General features: G+C 43.4%; 1 pseudogene; it reads left to right on the plus strand.

The window, feature by feature from the left end:
* The first annotated feature begins 4,341 nt into the window (after positions 1-4,341).
* Positions 4,342-10,779, plus strand: LOC111180360 (histone-lysine N-methyltransferase SETD2 pseudogene; annotated as a pseudogene).
* Positions 10,780-12,640: the final 1,861 nt, after the last annotated feature.

The raw sequence follows: 12,640 nt of genomic DNA on the forward strand, positions 1-12,640 counted from the left end.
AAATCTACAAACAGTAAATGCTGGAGAGGGTGTGGAGAAAAGGGAACCCTCTTGCACTGTTGATGGGAATGTAAATTGATACAACCACTATGGAGAAGAGTATGGAGGTTCCTTAAAAAACTAAAAATAGAACTGTCATACGACACAGCAATCCCACTACTGGGCATATACCCTAAGGAAACCATAATTCAAAAACAGATATGTATCACAATGTTCACTGCAGCACTATTTACAATAGCCAGGACATGGAAGCAACCTAAATGTCCGTCGACAGATGAATGGATAAAGAAAATGTAGCACATATACACAATGGAATATTACAGCCATAAAAAGAAACAAAATTGAGTTATTTGTAGTGAGGTGGATGGACCTAGAGTCTGTCATACAGAGCGAAGTAAGTCAGAAAGAGAAAAACAAATACCGTATGCTAACACATATATATGGAATCTTAAAAAAAAATAAATAAAGGTTCTGATGAACCTAGGGACAGGACAGGAGTAAATACGCAGACGTTGAGAATGGACTTGAGGACACGGGGCGGGGGAAGGCGAAGCTGGGACGAAGTGAGAGAGTGGCATGGACATATATACACTACCAAATGTAAAATAGATAGCTAGTGGGAAACAGCCGCATAGCACAGGGAGATCAGCTCGTTGCTCTGTGACCACCTAGAGGGGTGGGATAGGGAGGGGAGGGAGGCTCAAGAGGGAAGGGATATGGGGATATATGTATACATATAGCTGATTCACTTTGTTATACAGCAGAAACTAAAGCAACATTGTAAAGCAATTATACTCCAATAAAGATGTAAAAATTTAAAAGAGTATGTAGCTCATAGGATTAAATGGATTAATTCAAGTAAAGTTCTTAGCACAGTTCCTGGGCCAATAGACATTAGCAGGAGCAAGGTCTTAGAGGCCATGATGAGGGGTTCAGATTGTATGAGAGACAGTTCTAGTGGTAGTATGGAGAAACAAGTAGAAGACAGGCAAGAAGCAGGGATACTAGCTAGAGAGCTTTCACAAATATTCGGTCAAGAGCTGGTGATAGAGCATGGACCTGGTTAACGGAGTTGGAGGTAGTTCAAGTTTGGAGGAAACTAGAGCAGGGGTCATGGAGGAAAAATATTTAAGCTGAGCCTTGAAGGAAGATATTTCCAAGGGAACCTTGGAAAAAAGGATAGATGACATGTCTTGAGCAGTGAATAGTCAATGTGGTAATGGAACAAGAAGTGGAAGAGGAAGTTGAAAGATTGAGACCAGAAAGATGAGTACTTTCAGAGCCTTACTTAACCTGTCTATTTGATGCATAAAAGAGCAGTGAGAGAAATTAATAGAACAGAAAGACATGACTATGTCTTAGGACTGACAGAGGAAGACCAGTCAGATAAGAGGATCAAAGAAAAAGGGGTTATCAACCATGTAAATATTTTGGTAGGATGAAGATTAATGCCACTGATAACTTGAGGCAGATTCAAATTGTAGCAGCTGAAGACAGATTGCAAGCAACTAAGCAGGTGGGGAAAACTGCAAGTCTTCATTTCACTACAGGCTCTTTCTTGGATTTCAGCAGATAAAGGTAAAGAACTTTAGCTTGAAAAAAGTACTAGGAGTCTAGGAGGCAGAGGCTGACAAAGGGAAAACCAGAACATGACTGTAGGAGAATGCTTGAAGATTAAGATGCAGGGCAAGAGAAAAAGAAAAAAAGCTGCTGGAGCTCTGTACCAGAGAATGAACATAAGGTACAGTGTGATCCAAGGCAATGATGGAAACCATGCTTTGTGAAAAGAAGGCTATCAAGCTTCAATATGTGTTTTTGCCATGGCAATTTTAAAGACTCATGTTTTTATATAAACACCACACTAAAGAAGGAATATCACAAGTGACTTCATGAATCATCAGAATGGGAATTTGCTCTTGAATGTGAACACTTTACTGAATATAAAATCCTCTAGATAAAGTTTCACTTTTGTAGCAAGGTCTCTTTGATTATAAGATCACTTATAGAAATTAAATCGTTTCACATTATTTTACCTTTTTATTTTCTAAAAATGTGTTAGGTAACATGCAGAAAATATGTGAATTTCGGGGTTACCTAGAGTCTTAAATTTCTTTGAGTAAGTAGGAAATAGACTCTGGAAGTACCTATAATGAATACCTGTTATATGGCTGCCCAGTATCTATTTTTCTTCCTTCTTGGAGTAATAGCCTGAATTTCTTTTCAGTACCTACCCCGTCTCTCCATTCTCACCGTTGTGATTTAGTTGGAAAATGGGCCTCACCTGCCCCAGAGAAAGGCCCTGATTCATAGAGCCAATCTGAATGTGCCATCTCTGAATGTTTTGGAACTGGCACGATTACCTAAGTTGGTAAGTTGGTCCAATCAGTGACTCTTAGACACTTTCGCTGAATATATGATATAGATTCTCTGTTTCACAAAAAGGATTTATGTAATTCTTAGAGTTCCTCAAAGTCAGTTTAGGATTATGAACTGGGGGGTGGGGGGGAGGGAGGGAGTTTGTCCAAAAACAGTCAACGCCAGGGAAGTGACAGTTAAAAACTGAAAGAAACTAGGTTCTAAGTCACATTTTGTGAGCGTCTAGTCTCACTCCTAGCCACACGTATCTCTGTGGTTTCAAAGGAAGTTAATTGGTTTGCTCTATGTAAGCCATTCTCAGTTGGGTTTTTCTATTAGTTGCTGTACTTGAAAGCTTCCTAGGTGACAGAATCTGTGATCTAGACCCTAAAGCCTATGTGTCACTTTTCCATCAGCTGTCAGGATGTTGGTGAACTCGTCTATGGAAATAGATGTCATTTTTATGAAAAGTGAGCATTTTGGGACCCTTATGTATGTTGTATAGGTTCTTTAAAACGTTTAGTTTTACAGAGAAACTTTTTTTTTATAATAAAGATATTCAACTCACCATGAAAATCATAAGAGACTTAGAAAAATAACTAAAACCTGCTTATAGTTGAAGGCCCAACTACACAAAAGTTGGATTTGAAGGTTGTCCCTTATCTATTTTCTGACAGCAAATATTGCAGGATTGTTTGTTTATATTAATGTAAGTTTCAATATATGTTAATTATGAATAGAACAAGCCTAGAAAGCGATAAAACCAATTCACACTCAACTTGTCAAAAGAAATAGTAACAAGCTTCTTCCCTTAAGTGAAGCATGTTAACCTCTTCCGTACCCAGGTTCTAAAGTAATTCATAAGTAGACAAGAGGTATGTGGAACATGATGTATTATCTTTATTACTAATAACCCTCATTCTCTAATTTCAGCCTTATATCTGTGTAAAAGAGGGCTTCCTTACACTGAGCCCCATAATGATACAGACATACGCATCCAGCCACAGACAGCACTGAGCCCAGGCTATTTTGCCGCCTGCGCTTGTAAGACTTATGGAGAAATGGGGCCCAATGCATGCTTTCTGTGAGCAGCTTATTCCCAAAGAGAGGGGAGAAAGTGCTACTCATGCTCACTTCTTTGTTTCAAACTCAAGCTAGTCATCACACCTCTACCAATCTAGGTCCAACCAGGAGACAGAACATGGTAAATTTAACCAGAATTGTTAAGCTATAATAGAGTGAAATAAATACAATTACCCCTCTGTATCCACGGGTTCTGCACCCCGGACTCAACCAACCGTAAACTGAATAGCAGTAGATTGAATCCTCGGATGCAGAATCCTCCAATGTGGAGCCCCGGGGTACTGAGGGCAGACTGTACTACTCCATTTTATATAAGAGACTTCAGCAATCGCAGGGGACTGGGCGGGCAGGGGGAGCCTTAGGACCAATTCCTTGCTCATGCTGAGGGATGACTGCGTGTTGAGAACTCTTAACAGTATCCTAGGGCAGAGGGAGAGTACCCAAGGAAAGGCAAGCTTGGAAGAGGATCCCCGTCTGGCATTCATACCTCTGATGGAATAAAATTTAAAGGCAGGACAAAAAAAATTAAACACGGAATTCTGTTCGGGCCTTCTCCCTCCCTAATGCCCAGTGTGCATCTGCATTACACATTAAGCAGAGCTCCTGAAATCTTCACGATCTAAAACAGAGAGATGATAAATCTTTTAGCTACTCAAAACTTGAAAGAGATACTCGTTATATATCTTCTCGCTGTAGATCAGAGAGAGAGCAAAGGCGGAGCAGGTCTCGTTTAAATCTGACAGAGGTTCTAGAACTACTTCATCCTATTCTCGGTCAGAACGGTCCCATTATGACGACTCTCATTATGATGGTCGTTACCATAGGAGCTCCCCTTATCGAGAGAGGGCACGCTAGTCTCGGCCATATACCAATAACAGGGCAAGACTGATGGATACTGTAAAACTGAGTCCTCTTACTTAGAGATGGAAAAAAGAGGAAAGGATTCTTCAAAATTAGAAGGAGAATCCAAAAGGACTTCAGAAAATGAAGCAATGAAAAGATGTTATTCTCCCACTAATGAACAGGGATTCCGACGCGGGTCATCATATTCCAAGCACGGTAAGAGTGCTTCCCGTTATAAATCTGCCCCTTCAAAACCTGCACCCAAGTCTGATAAATTTAAAAATTCTTTCTGTTGTACAGAATTGAATGAGGAAATCAAACAGTCTCATTCTTTTCGTTTACAGACTCCTTGTTCTAAAGGTAGTGAATTAAGGGTGATTAGTAAAGTTCCTGAAAGAGAGAAGATCGGGTCTCCATCTCCATCAAATCGATTAAATGATTCACCTACTTTTAAAAAGCTACATGAATCACCTGTTTTTAAGTCTGAATTTATAGGACATGATAGCCATGATAGTATTAAGGAATTAGACTCTTTATGTAAAGTGAAGAATGATCAATTACGAAGTTATTGTCCCACCGAATTTAATACAAACGGATCTCCTGGGGCCGAATCTGATTTGGCAGCATTTTGCGCTTCTAAACGTGACACTGTTTTGATGTCTTCTGATGATAGTGTGACTGCATCAGAGGTTCCCCTTTGGTCAAAACGTGCATGCTTTCATCAAATGGATTTCAAAACATTAATAGATGTAAAGAAAAAGACTTGGATGATACTCGCATGCAGCATAGTAAGTCAGAAAGCACATTTAGAGAAACAGAACCTCCAGTGTCGCCACACCAGGATCAACTCATACCTTTGCCAGTTATGACTATAGATTATTCCGAAACAATAGTTAAAGAACCAGTTGATGTGAGAGTTTCTTGCTGTAAAACCAAAGATTCAGATATATACTGTACTTCAAACGACAACCGTCCTTCTTTGTGTCATTCCGGAGCTGAAAATACTGAGCCTTTAGTAACGAAGATTTCTTCAAATAGCTTTATGAATGTGCATTTGAAATCAAAAACAGTTATATGTGATAATGGAAGTCTGACAGATCAGCACTCAAAATTTGCATGTGGAGAATATAAGCAGAGTGTTGGTAGTACTAGTTCAGCTTCTGTTAATCATTTTGATGATTTATATCCACCTACAGGGAGCTCATGTATTGCTTCATCTCTTCAGAGTCTTCCAGCAGGGACAAACGTAGACAGTTTAACTCTCTTGCAATGTGGAGAGAATACATCTCCAGTTTTGGATGCTGTGCTGAAGAGTAAAAGCTCAGAGTTTTTAAAGCATGCAGAGAAAGAAATAATAGAAGTAGCTAGTGGCCTTCCTGATTCAGGAAGAGGATTTGCTTCCTGGGAAAACAGGCATAATAATGGACTATCTGGGAAATGTGTGCAAGAGGCTCAAGAAGAAGGGATCTCCATACTGCCTGATAGAAGAGGAAGACCAGAAATCTCTTTAGATGAAGAAGGTGGAAGACGACATGCACATACTTCTGATGACTCAGAAGTTGTATTTTCTTCTTGTGATTTGAATTTAATCATGGAGGACAGTGATGGTGTAACATATACCTTAAAATGTGACAGTAGTGGTCATGCCTCAGAGATTGTATCCACTGTCCATGAAGACTATTCTGGTTCTTCCGAAAGTTCAAGAGATGAAAGGGATTCGGAAGATACAGATTTTGATGATAGCAGTATTCCAAGAAACCGTCTTCAGTCTGTTGTGGTTGTGCCAAAGAATTCTACTTTGACCTTGGAAGAAACAAGTCCTTCTTCTTCTCAGAGCAGTCAAAGTTACAGACACTATTCTGACCACTGGGAAGATGAGCGATTGGAGCCAAGGAGGCATTCATTTGAGGAAAAATTTGAGAGTATAGCAAGTAAAGCCTGTCCTCAAACTGAGAAGTTCTTCTTTCATAAAGCAACAGAGAAGAATTCAGAAATCTCTTTTACACAGCCCAGCCGAAAACAGATAGATAATCACCTGTCTGAAATTGCTCATCCTCAGAGTGATGGGGTTGATAGTACAAGTCATACAGACATAAAATCTGACCCTCTAGGTCACCCAAATTCTGAGGAAGCAGCAAAAGCCAAAATAACTTCTAGGCGGCAAGAAGAGCTGCCAGTTTATTCTCCTGATGATTCTGAAGATGTCTCAAGTAAGTCTCGGCAACAGGCCACTTTCCCTAACAGGCCAGATAGTAGACTGGGAAAAACAGAGTCAAATTTTTCTTCTTGTGAGATCTCCCGAGTGGATGGTTTCCGTTCATCATCGGAAGAGCTCAGAAATCTAGGGTGGGACTTCTCTCAACAAGAAGAGCCTACTACCACATATCAGCAACCTGACCGCAGCTATGGAGCCTGTGGTGGACACAAGTATCAGCAAAGTGCAGAACAGCATAGCGGGACAGGTAATTACTGGCAAGGCAATGGCTACTGGGATCCAAGATCAGCAGGTAGGCCGCCTGGAACTGGGGCTGTGTATGATCGAATTCAAGGGCAGGTACCAGATTCCTTAACAGATGACCGTGAAGAGGAGGAGAATTGGGATCAACGTGGAGGATCTCACTTTTCAGGCCAGTCCAATAAATTTTTTCTGTCCCTTCAGAAGGACAAGGGGTCAGTGCAAGCACCTGAAATAAGCAGCAATTCCATTAAGGACTCTTTAGCTGTGAATGAGGAGAAAGATCTTTCGAAAAACTTAGAAAAAAATGATAGGAAAGATAGAGGGCCGCTTAAAAAAAGGAGACAGGAATTGGAGAGTGATTCTGAAAGTGACGGTGAGCTTCAGGACAGAAAGAAAGTTAGAGTGGAGGTAGAGCAGGGAGAGACAGCAGTGCTTCTAGGCTCAGCATTGGTTGGGACTTCGTGTGTCATGGAGGACTTCAGGGACCCAGAGCGGTGGAAGGAATGTGCCAAACAAGGGAAGGTGCCTTCTTACTTTGATCTGATTGAAGAAAATGTTTATTTAACAGAAAGAAAGAAGAATAAATCCCATCGGGATATTAAGCGAATGCAGTGTGAGTGTACACCTCTTTCTAAAGATGAAAGAGCTCAAGGTGAAATAGCATGTGGGGAAGATTGTCTTAATCATCTCCTCATGATTGAATGTTCGTCTCGTTGTCCAAATGGGGATTATTGTTCCAATAGACGGTTTCAAAGAAAACAGCATGCAGATGTGGAAGTCATACTCACAGAAAAGAAAGGCTGGGGCTTGAGAGCTGCTAAAGATCTTCCTTCGAACACCTTTGTCCTGGAATATTGTGGAGAGGTACTTGATCACAAAGAGTTTAAGGCCCGGGTAAAGGAGTATGCACAAAACAAAAACATCCACTACTATTTCATGGCCCTGAAGAATGATGAGATAATAGATGCCACTCAGAAAGGAAATTGCTCCCGGTTCATGAATCACAGCTGTGAACCAAACTGTGAGACTCAAAAATGGACTGTGAACGGACAACTGAGAGTTGGGATTTTTACCACCAAACTGGTTCCTTCAGGCTCAGAGTTAACATTTGACTATCAGTTCCAAAGATACGGCAAGGAAGCACAGAGATGTTTCTGTGGGTCGGCTAATTGCCGGGGTTACCTGGGAGGAGAGAACAGAGTCAGCCTCAGAGCAGCAGGACGGAAAATGAAGAAAGAACGATCTCGGAAGAAGGATTCGGTGGATGGAGAGCTAGAAGCTCTGATGGAGAATGGTGAGGGTCTCTCTGATAAAAACCAGGTGCTCAGCTTATCCTGGCTAATGGTTAGAATTGAAACTTTGGAACAGAAACTTACCTGTCTCAAGCTCATACAGAACACACATTCACAGTCTTGCCTGAAGTACTTTCTGGAACGTCATGGGCTGCCTTTGTTGTGGATCTGGATGGCAGAACTACGTGATGGCCGGGAAAGTAACCAGAAGCTTCAGGAAGAGATTATAAAGACTTTGGAACATTTACCCATTCCTACCGAAAATATGTTGGAGGAGAGCAAAGTACTTCCTATTATTCAACGTTGGTTTCAAACCAAGACTGCTGTCCCTCAGCTGAGCGAAGGAGATGGGTATTCTAGCGAGAATACATCACGTGCTCACACACCGCTCAACACACCTGATCCTTCCACCAAGCTGAGCATAGAAGCTAACACAGACACCCCCAAGAAGCTAATGTTTCGCAGACTTAAAATTATAAGTGAAAATGGCATGGACAGTGCAATTTCTGATGCTACCAGTGAGCTAGAAGGCAAGGATGGCAAAGAGGACCTTGACCAGTTAGAAAACGTCCCTATAGAAGAAGAGGAACAACAGCTACTCACACAACAGCTACCTGAATCTAAAGTTGATAGTGACATTGCTGTGGAGGCCATTAAGCTACCCACATCTGAACCAGAGGCTGACACTGAAATAGAGCCTAAAGAGAGCAATGGCACAAAACTAGACGAACCTATTGCTGAGGAAACACCATCCCAAGATGAAGAGGAGGGTGTATCTGATGTGGAGAGTGAGAGGAGCCAGGAACAGCCACATAAAACGGTAGATATAAGTGATTTGGCCACCAAGCTCCTGGACAGTTGGAAAGACCTAAAGGAGGTATATCGAATTCCAAAGAAAAGGCAAACCGAAAAGGAGAGCACAATAACCAAACGAGGAAGGGATGCTGTTGGCTTCAGAGATCAAACAGTTGCCCCAAAGACTCCTAACAGGTCAAGAGAGAGAGACCCAGACAAACAAACTCAAAATAAAGAGAAAAGGAAATGAAGGGGCTCCCTCTCACCACCACCTTCTGCCTATGAGCAGGGAACAAAAAGGCCAGGTGGCAGATATGATACACCAACTTCTAAAAAGAAAATACGAATTCAAGATCGCAATCAACTTTCTACAGAGGAGTGTCGAAAGTTGTTTGAGCAGGAGGTAGCTCAGCGGGAGGCTCAAAAACAACAGCAGCAGATGCAGAACCTGGGAATGACGTCTCCACTGCCCTATGACTCTCTTGGCTACCATGCCCCTCATCACCCCTTTGCTGGCTACCCACCAGGTTACCCCATGCAGGCCTATGTGGATCCCAGCAATCCTAATGCTGGAAGGGTGCTCCTCCCCACACCCAGCATGGATCCTGTGTATTCTCCTTCTCCTTATGATTATTCTCAGCCCTTGGTGGGACATTCTACAGAACCCCTTGCTGCCCCTCCACCTGTGCCCGTGGTGCCACATGTGGCAGCCCCTGTGGAAGTTTCCAGTTCACAGTATGTGGCCCAAAGTGATGGTGTGGTACACCAAGACTCCAGGGTCACCGTCCTGCCAGTGCCAGCCCCAGGCCCAGTCCAGGGACAGAATTATGGTGTTTGAGATTCAAATCAACAGTCCGTGAGTGTACAGCAGCAGTACCCTCCTGCACAGTCTCAAGCAATCTTATATTATCAAGGACAGGCTGCTCCAACTGTCTATGGTGTGACGTCACCCTATTCACAGACAACTCCACCAACTGTACAGAGTTACGCCCAGCCAAGTCTTCAGTACATCCAGGGACAACAGATTTTCACAGCTCACCCACAAGGAGTGGTGGTACAGCCAGCCACAGCCGTGACTCCAATAGTTGCACCAGGGCAGCCTCAGCCCTTACAGCCACCTGAAATGGTTGTGACAAATAACCTCTTGGACTTACCACCCCCATCTCCTCCCAAACCAAAAACCACTATCTTACCTCCCAACTGGAAGACAGCCCGAGACCCAGAAGGGAAGATTTACTACTACCATGTGATCACAAGGCAGACTCAGTGGGATCCTCCTACTTGGGAAAGCCCGGGAGATGATGCCAGCCTTGAGCATGAAGCTAAGATGGACCTGGGAACCCCAACATATGATGAAAATCCCATGAAGACCTCAAAAAAGCCTAAGACAGCAGAAGCAGACGCCTCCAGTGAGCTGGCTAAGAAAAGCAAACAAGTATTCAGAAAAGAGATGGCCCAGTTCATTGTCCAGTGCCTGAACCCTTACTGGAAACCTGACTGCAAAGTGGGAAGAATTACCACAACTGAAGATTTCAAACACCTAGCTCGCAAGCTGACTCACGGCGTTATGAATAAGGAGCTGAAGTACTGTAAGGACCCCGAGGACCTGGAGTGCAATGAGAACGTGAGACACAAAACCAAGGAGTACATTAAGAAGTACATGCAGAAGTTTGGGGCTGTTTCCAAACCCAAACGGGACACTGAATTAGAGTGACCTTCAGGGCCAGGGTGGGAGGACGGGCAAGCTGGTAGGAGGGACTCTGGGGAGAAGAAACCCCGTGGGCCCTCTCTCCCCACCCCACTGTCAGGGCTGTGCTACTCATGACACATCACCCTGGGGAATTCAAACCTGCAGAATGAGCTCACAAAAATGAGCTCCATCTACAACAAGCGGTCCCTGGTTGTGAGCTGTTGGTAGAGGCCATCTGAGGCAAGGGTTTAGGCCCTTGAGACCTTCCCTTCCGAGATCCCGGCCAAGCCTGACCCCACTCTCAAGGCTGGGTCTCCTCCTTGGCGGTGCTGTCAGCACACAGACTCATGTGCATCCCCACCCACGACCCCTTACCCTGACGATCTGTATTATATTTTAATGTCTATGTGAATATATTGAAAATAATTTGTCTTCCCTGGTTTTTGGCTTTTGTTTTGCTTTTAAGCCTCTGCGTGCTAGGATCACAGAAGACTTTGTAAGGATGGTTTAAGTTCTCCTGCAAGGTTTAATGTGTTATCATGTAAATATTCCAGAGCAGGCTGTCTTGTGGTTTCGGCCAGCCTTGTGCTATGTTGATAAGATTGATTTACTGCTTAAAATCACTTTACTTGGGCTTCCCTGGTGGCGCAGTGGTTGAGAGTCCGCCTGCCAGTGCAGGGGACGCAAGTTCGTGCCCCGGTCTGGGAAGATCCCACATGCCGCGGAGCAGCTGCGCCCGTGAGCCATGGCCACTGGGCCTGCTCGTCCGGAGCCTGTGCTCCTCAACGGCAGAGGCCACAACAGTGAGAGGCCCGCGTACCGCAAAACAAAACAAAAACATCACTTTACTTTATCCAATTTTTACTGAACTTTTTATGTAAAAAATAGAATCAATTAAAGAAAAAAAAAAAGGGTAAGTCTATGCCTTCAAATTCTAACAGGTGGAAGAGTTCTCAGTGCTTTCTGAGAATCTGCTTCCCAGGTTATAATACTCAGTTTGGCACCAACAGAATTCCCTTTTTCTTAACTTGATAGTTAATTGAATTTTGGAGAAGGTGCGGTTGCAGACAACCACTGGCTGGTGAGAAAGTTTGCTGGGTTGCCTGTGCCAGAACTGGTTTAGGGTCATCTGATAAACAGGAAACAATCACCTAGGACACAGGCAAGCCAAGGCATGTAAGCAGGTTGCTGAGGAAGCTGGGATGTTTCTGCAGGTGCCAAGCCAGAGCAGACATCGCCCACCTTGGAAAGGTCTCAGGAACAGCCCTGCAGGGGCCAGGAAAGTCAGGCCTGGTCATGCTTGGGAGTGTGCGTGGTGAGGGCTGTGGGTTGCTACAGCATGAAGCCAGAAGCACGCGGTGTGCCTCTTAAGACCGCAGCAAGGTGATCACCAAGGCTTCTGGGCTGGAGCTACAAGGTAGTCAAAGGACTGAGCACTCTGGGTGTGCAACTGGAGAATGAATTTGGAGCTGGGAAGCAATAAGTTCATAGGCATCTCAGTCGACCCCTTTGACTTCTCAGCTTTCATATGCACCATTCTACACACATTTCAACGCCTGCCCAGCAAAGAAACTACATTTTAGCAAGAAACAGCTAACCCTCTGATAAGTGAAGTTCTTGCCCTTCTCCCAGGTAAAACACAAACCCCAACGGTCATTGAATCCATTGCTGCCTATATTAATTAGGCCTCAATTTCAGTCTTAGGTCCCACTAAAGACTACATTGTAAAGTTAACCTCCACCTAGTGTTATATAAAATTAAAATGGGAAGGAGAAGTTAGAATAAACACATACATATAACAGAAAACATGCAAAGCTACCAGTCCTGGTTTCTGTAGTTATTCACAAGGTCAGAGTTGACATCTATAGCTTCCACCTTCACCCACTTATTCCCTGTTTTCCTTGCCCACAGCCAGAACCCACAGCTCCATCCAGATTCTTTACTGGTAGAATGATTCAATCCTTCCCTTCTGAATGGTCTGAATCCTCAATTGTCCTGCCTTTTTCCAGTTCCTGTAGCTTTCCATTGATCTTTACTGTTGGCATGGAAGTATTGAAAGGAACCTCAGAAAATCTCCTGGGTTCCAGAGAAAATCTCCTGGGTTCCAGAGGAAATCCTCCTTGC

This window comes from Delphinapterus leucas, chromosome 17 (assembly GCF_059928025.1).
Source record: "Delphinapterus leucas isolate spDelLeu-1000000601 "Yukka" chromosome 17, BTC_Dleu_Yukka2, whole genome shotgun sequence".
In the NCBI taxonomy this organism is placed as follows: Eukaryota; Metazoa; Chordata; class Mammalia; order Artiodactyla; family Monodontidae; genus Delphinapterus; species Delphinapterus leucas.